Source organism: Oryctolagus cuniculus, chromosome 14 (genome assembly GCF_964237555.1).
Source record: "Oryctolagus cuniculus chromosome 14, mOryCun1.1, whole genome shotgun sequence".
Taxonomy (NCBI): Eukaryota; Metazoa; Chordata; class Mammalia; order Lagomorpha; family Leporidae; genus Oryctolagus; species Oryctolagus cuniculus.
Window position 1 is genome coordinate 20,705,447 of NC_091445.1, and position 13,319 is coordinate 20,718,765.

Consider the following 13,319-nt stretch of genomic DNA (forward strand, 5'->3'; position numbering starts at 1 on the left):
TTTAATTTTTATTATACCACATAGTAGAATTGGGAGGGAAAGCTGATTGAAGACATAGTCCTGCCACCAACCTTGTTGCTAATGATAGTCAGTCTATGCCTCCTGTTGAGGAACTTTGACAAAAATGAAACACCTTGTCCTCCCAATTTGCCAAAAACTCAGGAATGTGAGTGTAATAAAAAAAACTTTATTTTAAATCACATTTTATAAATGAGAAAATGACATCATTTTTATAATCTTGAAAACAACATAAAATATTGTGAATAGGATCTAAAAGAATATGCCAACAACTGCAAAACAGTTTCTGATAATGAATCTACTTATGTTTATTTTAGGGTATTTAGATAACATTTATAAATGGGCTTCAGTTATGGAGCAATTCTCTCTCTTTCTCTCTCTCTCTCTCTGCTACTTTTGATGATCCCCATATATTTACCAATATGTGTTTAGCAAATGGTAAATTCCCAGTTGCAAGTAGAGTCTCACACAGTCTAACTTTTGACTCATCAAGATACGACCTATTAATATTTCTTTCTAGCAAGCATATCAAGTGAAAGATTAGTCCTAAACTGTGATGCTTCTTGGAACTCTTAAAACCCTTGCTTTACTTATTAAATTTACCACAGGGGCTTAATGAAAAATGCAAATTGTAAATAAATCCACCCACATCCCACTGAATCAGACTCTGTAAAGTATGGGGTCTAGGAATGAGACTTTTCAGGAAGCTTCCAATGTTATTCTAATTCACACCAAAGTTTGAAAGCTCCTTCACTGGAGGTTCTTTCCAGCCCTATGATTTTATGATTCTGGTTTATGACTAACCAGCCTAAATTTTAGTTGGTAGACCACACAACTGCCTGCCAAACTTCCTCCACCAAATATAGCAAGAGCTGACAGATGCCCAAGCGGCAGTGGTATCTGTTGGTGCCCATCCTAACAGCAGCTGGGTCCATGCGGTCTTATCCCCAGCTGTCTGGAACTGGGCAGCAGGTGCTGGGCTGGCCAGCTGCTCTGACAGGCAAGCCTGGCAGCTCCGCTTGCCTACATCTCAAATTTTCCCTTGGGTGGCCTTACCTCTGTGGGTGGTCCAGACCAACCTTAACTCTGGTGAATATGCATTCCAAAGCTGAAATACCCAGCTGGTGCCTGCAGAAAGCACATATGTGTTTTATGTTTAAAAATACGTATTCATACGTTGGCTGGGATGATCACTTAATGTCCCTTTCAACCTCAAATTTGTTGTGCGTATGTGTGTGTGCATTCATTATTTTGCAATATGTTCTTCTACATGATTCTTAACTGCAGATGAGGGTGGATATGGTCCAGCTGAACCTGCTGATCTCTCAGTCCTCTTCTGTTTCCCAAAATTAAGCCTAATTTTAAGAACAGCGCTGAAAAAGAAAGCCTAACTACCACTTAAATACTACCAAGATAAAATAACTGCACCTAACTAGTCCCAGAAAAAAGAAAAAATTGCCAGTACACAATCCATGTGCAAAGAACATAAAAATTTGTAAAGAAGAGAAGAGATGAAAAAGCTTAGTGTAGGTTTTTGAGTCAGTGAAAATACTCTGTATGATACTGCAATGTTTAAGGCACACATTTTATATTTGCCAAAATCCGTACAATGAACAAGACTGAGAGTGAACTTCCATGGGCTTTGGATGATAATGACGTCAATGAAAGTCCATTGATTGTAACACGTGTATCACTCTGATGGGGGAGATTGTATGCATGTTCAGGGCTGGGGACTGACCAGCTACCTCTGCACCTTCCTATCAATTTTGCTGCAAATCTATACCTGTTCTAAAAATATTAAATCAACCTAACCCATCAGTCCATCAGCTGATGATTGTATAAAGAAAATGTGGTATATATTCATGATGATATAATTACTCAACCATAAAAAGACTGAAATCCTAACATTTTGCAACAAAATGGATGGAACTAGAGGTCATTATGCTAAGTGAAATAAGCCATAGTGAGAAAGAAAAATATTACATGCTTTCTCTTACATGTGGAAGTTAATATAGAGTATAAAAATTTTGTGGATATCTTATCATTTGCTATATAGTTATAGATGCTGCTACATAAAATCATAACATGTAAATAATACCCTTATTTTGCCATGTTATGTTCATTGTAGGGAATACCTCACTTTGTATATTAATGCGTCCGTTTACAAGAGAAAAATTTTTAAAAATTTAAAAGAAACATAAATAAAACTAGGGCAGAAAAACTCTTTAAATTTTTTTAATAAAAATATACATGAATGAAGAAAACAAATCTTTTTTGTAACAATATAGGGAAATATTGTGTCTTTAAAAGACCTTTATTTTATTTTGATTTCTTTTCCAACACATCTAGCAAAATATTCATGATAACAATACAATAGCAATATTAAACTTGCAAGATTGCTATAAAATTAGTTTTAAACTTAAAAATGAGATTTTTCAATACATTGTGTGTGGCTACTATGTACATTTATACTATTTCACAGCTTTTTTTTTCTTTTTAGTAGCAGTGAAGGTGAGACACTCCACAATTTGATGTTGTCTGATGAATTTGTCTGAGTAAATTTCTCCAATTACAAAATTAAGTGATAACTGTCTTGTGACTTTAAAGAATGTATCAGGTATGGAAGTGTCTAAGAAGGACATTCAATCTTTTTTGAAACTCTGAGTCAATACAATTCTAATCTACTTTACCCACACACTGAAATCATGATTGAATCAAGTTTAAAACTATTTTTAAAGCACTTCATTATTTTTCCTTTAAACTTCTTCCACTAGATAGTATTTAAAAATATCACAAATCTTTCAGGAAACAATAATTTTATAAGCAATAAATAGTCTCTGGGACTACATAAACTATAACAAAAATATTTAATGACTCCTTTAGAGGCCAAATCTAAATTTATACACCAGCGTTCACCAGCAGAAATATTTTGACCAAAGACCAAAAGCAATGATTTAATCTGAAAAAAAGAGAAATTGTTTTTTATATATTTATTGTCAAAAGCAAAGATGCTTTGTACTGTACATATATATACATATATATATTTCATATAAATATGTATATATATGTGAAAAACTTCAAAGAGTTCATGGAAAACCAGAATCAAAATGTGAGTTTATTTTGGTGTAAAAATTTTTTCATAATATGTGAAAAATACGAACTGCGAATGGATTTCAAAAAAAGTCTGTGTCAAATAAACTTAGACTTTTAATTGCATTTTCCAAAAATTTTCTGAAATTCCCTTATACACATATAAATTATGCAATGATTTAAGCTGCTGATAAATGCCTTGATGTTGACCATCTTACTAGCTTACTTTAAATAGCCATAAAGACATATGCATCTCGGAAACAGGCACATAAATGGCTTGCGTCTGCATTATCAAGTGAGGAAGAAATTGGATGGCTGGTGATTTAATGTGACCAATGAGACATGAAAAGTGGCACAGCTCCCAACTGCCTGGTGTGTCCACACTGATCTGCATCAGTGGCAACCCCAGGAGCTTCATTTTGTGAAACTTAGAAGGCAACTCCTGAGGACAGCATTTGAAAAGGAAAGTTATGGGGGGGGGGGGGGGGAGAAGCCACTGTAATCCATAAGCTGTACTTTGGAAATTTATATTAAATAAAAGTTAAAAAAAAAGTCATCACCAAGAGTGTAAACATGGATGTTTAGAACATTATGATTACTAATATGTGACTAACTCTTCTTTTTTTACCCTTAAGGAGCAGTAAAAGCTTTTGCTAAAGGAAAGGGCTGATTATACAATTTTATTCCATGGGTGAGGAAATGGGGACACTTGAAGAAAGCTCTCTGTGGAGGCCCCTCTGGGTAGAGCTCCAAGGTGCATCTCCACAAGCAGCCAGGTTTCACACGTCAGACTCTACAATGCAAGCCACCAAACTCCAGCAGCCTGGGGACAGCTAGACACAGACAGCTCTGTGGGAGATGAGTCAACAAAGCAATTTAGGGTGCAGGCAGTGGAGCCAGCAGCTTGGGTGTGTGTGCTAGTTTTATCACTTTCTAGGCATGCAGATTTACCCATTGCACTAAGGCATCAAAGGCACTGTGCCCCTTTTATTTTTGTGTCTTATTATGAAGGTGACAAAACCGTAACAGAAGCTTGTTACACTGTAATGGGTGCTAAATGTGTAGACATTTGTAAAATACTCACAACACTGTCTCATACATGGTAAGTGCTATGAAGATATAAGCTATTATTTTTCAGCAGAAAAACTGCTTAAAATGGCTACGTTATAAAAATTAAATGTATATCTGTTAAAGAGAACATGAACAATGTTAGAATACAGAAAATAAACTGAGAGGTAGTATTTGCAGCATAGCTAACGGATAAAGAGCTTCTGCCAATCAGTTAGGGATAGACAACAGGCAATAAAAGAGTGAGCTAAAGGAACCTGGAGGTCCCTAAAGAAGAAAAAAATACACATTTTGAAAAAGTATATAAAAGATATTAAATCCTAATCCTAATAGCCCCATAAATTAAAAGAATGACATTAGATTTTTCTATAGTATTGAAAAAAAAGATTTAATGACATCAAGAATTATCCATGAATCAAATGCTCCAAATATAGAATATGCATGGAATCACCAGGAATCATTAGAGAAAATTTGAAAATATTCATCAAACTATAAAATATCCTTGCCCAGTAAATAATAAATCTGATGTCTAGAAATCCCTACATAAATGCTTAAAATATACTTTGTAAAATATACATTTATATAAGTTCACTACAGCATGCTTTAAGTGGGGGAACTTTTGGGGATAAAGTAAGTGGTTAACAACATAAAATTAAGGATTTATCCTAAATTATATTCTGAGATATCAAGTAGCTGTTTCACAAATCACTCATCATGCACCATAAACACATTCAAGCAAATTTCCCAGTATATATCTAATTCTCAACTCTTGTTACCTGTATGCAGAGACAATTTTTTTAGACTTGCATTCTATATTATGTAGTGTGTTTTCAATTTTACAATAGATAACTTTTAATTTAAAAGAGAGACATATTTTAAAGCAAAGATAAATAATTTTGTATCATCAATCAATCAATAGCAAGGCACAAAAGAGTATATACAGGGGTTGTCAGTGTGATGTAGTAGGTTAATCCACCATTTTGTGAGTCCTGGCTGCTTTGTTTCCAATCCAGCTTCCTGCTAACGTATGTGGGAAGGCAGCAGAGTGGAGTCCAGAGTACTCGACACTCAAGTGTGAGACCAGGATGGAGTTTCTGACTCCTGGCTTCAGCCGGCCAGGTCCTGGCAGCTGTGGCCTTTCAGGGAGGCGAACCAGTGGACGGAAATCAATCTCTCTGTCTCTCTCCTCCCTCCCACCTGCTGTTCCTTCTACTCTACCTCTCAAATAAATAAATATTTGTAGACCTTTAAAAAATAATGTATACATTATCATTTCAAAGAAAGAAAAAGGTCAGAAGTAAAATACCAAATGCTAGTTATTTATCACCACTTTATAGTAGAGTTATAGATGATTTTTTTTCCTTTTGCTTAATTCATTTGTCGATTTTCCTATTTGACAAAAATATGCTTGTATTATTTTTACATTCAGGGGCTGGAAAAAGCCAATGTTCTTTAAATTTTTTCATGCCGCCAAACCCTATGACTGAAGATTTTATAGGAGTGGGGGCATATGCCTCAGGGATAAGTCAATCTAGGGTGAAAAAATAAACGTTCTCTCCTGCTTTTGTCCTATATTTCTGCCCTTCATAGCCTTATCCTCATTTATTTAATGATCAAGATTATACCAGCAACATAGCAAACTATCTAACTCATTGAACCTGTATTTTTCTGACAAAGCATTGCGATAAATCTATCAGTCACAACCTGGGACCCAAGAATTAGAAAATATATTAAAGTCTACACAAACCTAATAAAAGAAATTACTGAAAATCAGTTTTCAAAATGCATATTAAATAATTTGAACTGTAATGTTTTAGATGATGTCTATTTTAAATGATTATAAGACTTTCATTCACTTAAATATATTAGCCTCTAAAATTATGTACATTTTTTTACCTTTCCAATTTCTTCATAGATTTTTTTTCTATTGCACTTGGCAAAAAGCCACTGAAATTATGTCAGAATTGTAGCTTTTCGAGGTAAAGTTTCAAATGACCAAATGGATCAAATCAAATTTAATTCAATGTGATGTTAAAGAGGCCAAGAAACTAAATTTTGAAAACTGATGTTTCTTCTGGATACATTAACTAAATATTTTGAGCAGATTACTAAGGAAGCAGCTTTTTTCTCCATGTGCAGCTTTGTTACACTTGGCACTAATTGGAAAAATTGTATCCTATAACCACATTCAATTTAGTGAATGCACATCCAAGAACTATAGCAGAGTGGGATGAGAGGTAAAAGTATTGCTTATTAAGATTAATAGTTCATAAACGGATTAACCTTGGTTATTCATATCACATACAATCTGAAATTCAGAGAGAAAAAGAGGTCTTACTTTAAATAACAGTTATGAGTCCAACACTTACCTCAAGCTTAAAACAAGTACTACAATTTGTTGATTAAAGTTTGAGTTTTTTTTTTTTAAGTGTGCATTTATTTATTGGAGAGGCATACAGACAGGCAGAAATTTTTCACCAACTAATTCACTGCCCGATTGTCTTCAAGGGCTAGATTTAAACCAGGTTGAAACCAGGAGCCCAGAACTCAGTCTACGCCTCACACTTAGGTGGCAAGCACCCAACTATTTGAGCCTCACTATTGTTTCCCAGCGTCTGCATTAGGAGGAAGCTGGAGTCAGGGCAGAGCAGGATGCTGAACCCAGACACGCTAATATGAGATGTGGGCATCCCAACCAACATACCATGTGCTATGTCAAATGCCTGGGTCTGCTCATCAAAGCTTCCTATCACTTCCTAGCACCTATACAAGAGGAGAATGAGAAATAGAGACAGTTTAAAAGAGGGGGAATTGTGAGCAAGTCTATCAAAGTCGTAATCCAGTGGACTTCCCATGTAGTCACCGATGAAGCAAAATCTCCAAAGTGAGACTCTGTGCTTTTTAAACATTGCCTGGAAGACAGCAAATGCCACAGCTTAGCCGGAAGCATTGATAGAGCACTTGTGCATCCAAACTCTTTCTTATCTAAAAGAGATTGGCTAGCTGCTTTCTCACTCCAGTCTATTGCTTCACAAAGAAAATGAATAAAATAAAACAAAATAATAAAATAAAGTTATACAGTTACTTTTTCTTTTTGAGGCCAGAGGGAGAAAATATGTGTGTATGTGTGTGTGTGAAAGAGAGAGAGAGAGAGAGAGAGAGAGAGAGATAAGTAGCCAAAGCCTGAAGCATAGGTTACCCCTTAAAGCTCTACAAATTTTAAAATAACATTATTTGAGTTCTCCTACTCATTGGTATTTTTTAAAAATATTAATATGTAAAAAGACCCTCTGGGCACCTTGTTAAAAATGCAGATTTTTATTCTGATCTGAAGTGATGCTATTGTCACTCCCCATGGTGCAAAGCAACGCCTATCAAATCTTTGTCAACTATAAAGAAACATGATTTTTCATGGTTTTCATGAAGTTGGTATATCTTATTACTATTCCTTAATTCCTTCCTATAATGCTTCTAATATATTGGCGCTTGCTTCAGTATAAATATTTTCCACTTGTCATATTAATAGTTAATTTAAGAGTGTACCCATGATTATTAAATATCCTAATAATGCTTTAATATAAAAATTGTCAAACGTTTTAAAAAATGGGAAATGGTTGTTCAGGCTGAAACATTTTTGGGCATTAATTACATAAAAAGTAATGTTGCAATTAACATGTCTGGCGGCTTCTTCACTTCAAGACAAGTGTTCCAGGGGAGACTGTGGAAACAGGGAACTCTTTCTGACTTTTCAGAGACATACACACTAGGAAATGTGTATTTATTTGCACAAATGTGCTAGATAGTATACAGATTCCTGATGAGGCCTCATGATAACATTTTTCGCTTTTCAACTTCCATTTAATAAATATAAATTTCCAAATTACAACTTTTTAATTATAGCAGCTTTTCCCCCATAACCTCCCTCCCACCGGCAACCATCCCATCTCCCACTCCCTCTCCCATCCCATTCTTCAGCATAATTCATTTTCAAGTATCATGATAGCATTTTAAGGGCCAATATTCTAGGAGACAGAAAATCTAAGTGAAGTTTTGACCATATTTAACCAATTCTTGACCGTACTTATGTAGCTTCTCTTATTTCTGACATGAGAATCATGAAATACCACAAAATCTTTAAAATCAACCAGTAGCATATATACTTAATACTATTGAAAAGGTTAAGCCGGCGCCGCCGCTCACTAGGCTAATCCTGCGCCTTGCAGCGCCGGCACACCGGGTTCTAGTCCCAGTCGGGGCGCCAGATTCTGTCCCGGTTGCCCCTCTTCCAGGCCAGCTCTCTGCTGTGGCCAGGGAGTGCCGTGGAGGATGGCCCAAGTACTTGGGCCCTGCACCTACATGGGAGACCAGGATAAGTACCTGGCTCCTGCCATCAGATCAGCGCAGTGCGTCAGCTGCTGCGCGCCGGCTGCGGCGGCCACTGGGTGGTGAACCAACGGCAAAAGGAAGACCTTTCTCTCTGTCTCTCTCTCTCACTGTCCACTCTGCCTGCCAAAAAAAAAAAAAAAAAAAAAAAAAAAAAAGGAAGAAAGAAAAGGTTATTTTATATGTTAAAAATTAAGAAGGTATTACTGATTTTTTTTTAATCTTTGTCTCTTTTTAAAGGTTTATTTATTTATTTGAGGGGCAGAGTTACAGAGAGAGAGAGAAAGAGAAGAAAAAGAAAGAGGTCTTCCATCTGCTGGTTCATTTCCCAATGGCTGCAACATCAGGGCTGGGCCAAACTGAAGTCAAGACAAACTGAAGTCAAGAGCCAGGAGCTTCTTCTGGTCTCCCACGTGTTGCAGGGGCCCAAAGACTTGGGCCATCTTCCACTGCTTTTCCAAGCAGTGATCTCAATCAGAAGTGGAGCAGCCAGAACTCGAACTGGTGCCCATGTGGGATGCCAGTACAAATAGGCAGATGCTTAATCTATTATGCCACAGCACCGGCCCCTGTATTACTGAATTTAACCTAAGAAATCTATTTATATTTTGGTAAAACCTTATTTTTCAAAGCACAGCAATAAAGACTCAAAAAAATTGCCTTGTAAAACTTCAGAAACATTGCCAGTTTATCCATTTACTAATTTTATAGAAAGGAATAACTTCACAAAATGTGATAAAATATTAAAATTTCAAGAAACATTTTGATCAAGTATTGTTTGACAGAAAATGAAGCATAGAATTCTAGATTACTCACAGTTATCAAAGTATTAGAAAGTATTTATTTCACATAAACAAAGCCTCTTACTGAGTTTTTTTAAATTAACATCCAAATCAATTTAAATTTCAATAGAGAATTTTTAGTATGAAGCATAAAGCTGTAATTATAATGTTTTCTTTTTAAAAAAAAATTATGACACACCTGGTTTTAAAAGTCTTTTGCAATATGCTTTTGGTTTAGATGACTAATTTGATTAGGATGCAGTTATCTTCTGAGTCAGGGAGATAGTGCAATTCTAAGTTGTGGCATGGATGGTAGAAACAGGAATTTCTATTTGCAAGGATTTAATTATATAGTGCAGTTTAAATCGTGTTTCTTTCTAAGATTTATTTATTTATTTAAAAGAGTCATATATAGAATGAGAGAGACAAATAGAGAAAGATCTTCCATCCTCTGTTTCACTCCTCAGATGGCCACAATGGGTTTCTCACATGGGTGAGAAAGCCCACACTTGTGACATCTTCCCCTGCTTTCCCAGATCATTAGCAGGGATCTAGATTGGAACTGGAAGAGCTGGGACAGGAACTGGTGCCCATATGGGAAGCTGATGTTGCAGGCAGCAGCTTTACCCACTATACCACAACTTCAGTACCTTAAATTGTATTAAAGCCAGGGCCGGCACTGTGGCACAGCACGTACCGTTGCTGCTGCAGTGCCAGCATCCCACATGGGTGCTGGTTCGAGTCCTGGCTGCTGCACTTCTGATCTAGCTCTCTTCTGTTGTCTGGGAACGTAGTAGAAGATGGCCCAAGTCCTTGGGCCCTTGCACCCATGTGGGAGACCTGGAAGAAGCTCCTGGCTTCTGGCTTTGGATCGGCCTGGCTCCAGCCTTTGCTATAACTTGGAGAGTGAACCAGTGAATGGAACACCTTTCTTACCTCTCTCTCTCTCTCTCTCTCTGGCTCTGCCTCTCTGTAACTCTGCCTTTCAAATAAAGAAATCTTTAAAACTGTATTAAAGTGAGTTCAATAGATAGAGCTTCTACAGATTAGTTAAAGCCAGGAGCATTCATGTTTCCACTTGTTTTACATACACATGGCTGTACCATATGCCCATAAAATTCTAAACACATATACATGCACTGGATAATTGCAGGGAAAAATTAGAGAAGGGGAAAACAGATATATCCAAAACCTAGAAGAATGTCAGCCTAGACCAAAAAATGAGTACAAACATTTTTGCATCAATCTATCACATGAAAATTTAAAATACTGAATTTAAAGCATTGAATAGTGTGTTCTACTAAGTAAATAGTCTTTACTAGACTTTCTGCATAATAGAGTCATGTGATAAGCAACACACTAAGGCTATCTTTGGAAAGTCACAAAAGCCAGAGGGGTTAGCTCTCCCTTAGTCTTTCCTTCCTAGGTATCAATTACTTCAGCTGGTCTTTTTATCAAAAGTATTGGTTTCTGCTGAATCTTGATGGTTAAAGCTGAAACTGTACATATCCAATTCTACTAGCTAAAGAGCAGTCCCTTTGTTTTGGATCTCTAAATTTTGAAAATTGAGGCACTTTATATTTCTTGAAGATATTTTTCTGATAGCTAATGGTACAACCCTAATAGGGAGTTTTTCATGACCTGACTTAAATATGCTTTTATTTAGATAATAAGACTTATTACTCTAACCGTAATGTACAGCAAAGAAACAGAGAACTAAGGCACCTAAGGGCCTGTAATACCACATTTTCTTGAAGAAATAACTACATTTAATGACCTAAACTAGCATTCAGTTGCGTCACCTCCACCTCTCTCTGGTTCCAACAGAAATAACCAGTAATTCAGTCCTTAGCATGTGGAAGAAAAATGTTCAAACCAGCTTGCTCTTATCAACTCATTTGATCATAAAATCATTACAAAACAGCAAATGAATTGGCTTTCCAGATTGGTTTATTTAGTGCCATCCGTTTGGATATTTGAGAACATCTGCAAAGCTGGTTTGGGGTTCACACAATTAATATTAAACTGTTCCTTCTGGAGATATTTAAACAACATTATCATTTGCCTTTTCAAGCTGTTTCTAGCTGTCAATAGAAAAATTATGTCATAAAAAAGGATACTTATTTCCTATTGGTTCTGGCAGGAGGGCATGCTTAAAGTTCACCAAAATGTGGCATTCAGTTACTTAAATACATGTTTCAAAAATATAGTAAAATGGGCACAAAATTTGATCATGATGTGATGAAAATATTTCTGCATAATTTTATTCTCATCCCGATGTTTTAACCTAGAAGCATTGGCAGTATGGGTTAATTTGGAAAAAAGAAGAAAGCAGATGGAAGGGAGAAACGAAAGGAGGAAAGAAAACTAGGGAGATAGGAAAGAATAAATGAAGGCAGGCAAGAAGGCAGGAAGACAAGCAGGATGCACTGATAATTGAAAGTTCCTTGAGTACAGAATGTTTTTGGATCACCCTTTTTGCTCCATTACAACACAATATGCAGCTTAATGATGCTTAATTATTAGCATGAATTATCATTTCCATTCCACATCCAATGATAAGAGACACAAAACACATCCATTAAATGGTCTATGAGTGTCTTGCTTTATGAAAAAGTTTTATGTACTGAGTATGTGCACAGGAATTCACTTCAATGTGCATGGGATTTTATGAGTCAATATAGAGAGTAGGAATTCATTTCTGTACTATGAAAAACCACCTTTGTTTCCATTTTTAATGACCAGAACCACAATCCACTCACTTGATATATTTATATGATATATTCAATTGTGTTCAAATCACCATCTATGCCAGCCTATGACATCATATTGCCATGCATGAAAGGATATAGCCAGTCTTACATTTGCAAGAAGAACTTTTTGCTTTCTCTGTATCTAAGGAATAAGTAGAGCCAGATGTCAATAATTTGGAGATACCTAAAGGTTTCCTTTCATAATTATTGACCTGGGTCCTCCCAAATTGAAAGTGTTCAATACTTAAATGTACATGCTAAGATCATGGGCTCTAGAAAACTGCTTTTGGTGACAACATTAATTACTTTACACATCTGTTGGTTCTGAGTCTGCAGGAAAGCACTTGCTAAAAGTCATAGTGTGTTCTTACTAGTTCTATGTGTAATGAGTAAGCAATGTCCTTTATGCTTGTGTCCACAGCAACTATCAAAGAGAATAGTTATATCCACTGGAGCAGGGATCACTCATGGGCTAGCAGATAATAGATCAATGAGGCAGAAACAGGGATTTGTTGTAGAATATAATCTGTAGAGTGTAGTCCAAAACAAAACATCAGTATTAGTTGGAGTACTTTTTGAGGGGAACTAAATTTCACCTAAGAGGCTGCACCTCCTTTTACCTAATAGGATTCATGTCATAACAAATGAGATATTTTAAGAAAGCAAAAAAGCTGGGGCTGGTGCTGTGGTGCAGCAGGTTAATGCCCTGGCCTGAAGTGCCAACATCCCACATGGACGTCAGTTCTAGTCCCAGCTGCTCCACTTCTGATCCAGCTCTCTGCTATGGCCTGGGAAAGTGTAGAAGATGGCCCAAGACCTTGGGCCCCTGAACCCACATGGGAAACCCAGAAAAAGCTTCTGGCTCCTGGCTTCAGGTTGGCAGAGCTCCAGTCATTGTGGCCATTTGGGGAGTGGATGGAAGACCTCTCTCTCTATAACTGACTTTCAAATAAATAAATCTTTTTTAAAAAAAAAACTGTTTCTCATTTTTGTGTGTGAGATGGTCATTTTCCATTTAGTTATTGTTTATAACCATTGTCTACATTCCCAGTATACTAGGGTCATTTTATTTTTACTTGTTACTTTTTATTTGGTGAAGTGATTTTGGAATATGTTATCACAATAACTTTTTCAAAAAGATAGAAAGGGAGCAGGAAAGAGGGTGGGAAAGCGAGTGAGAGAGGGAGGGAGGAAGAGGATATCATTATGTTCTTAGAAGTGTATC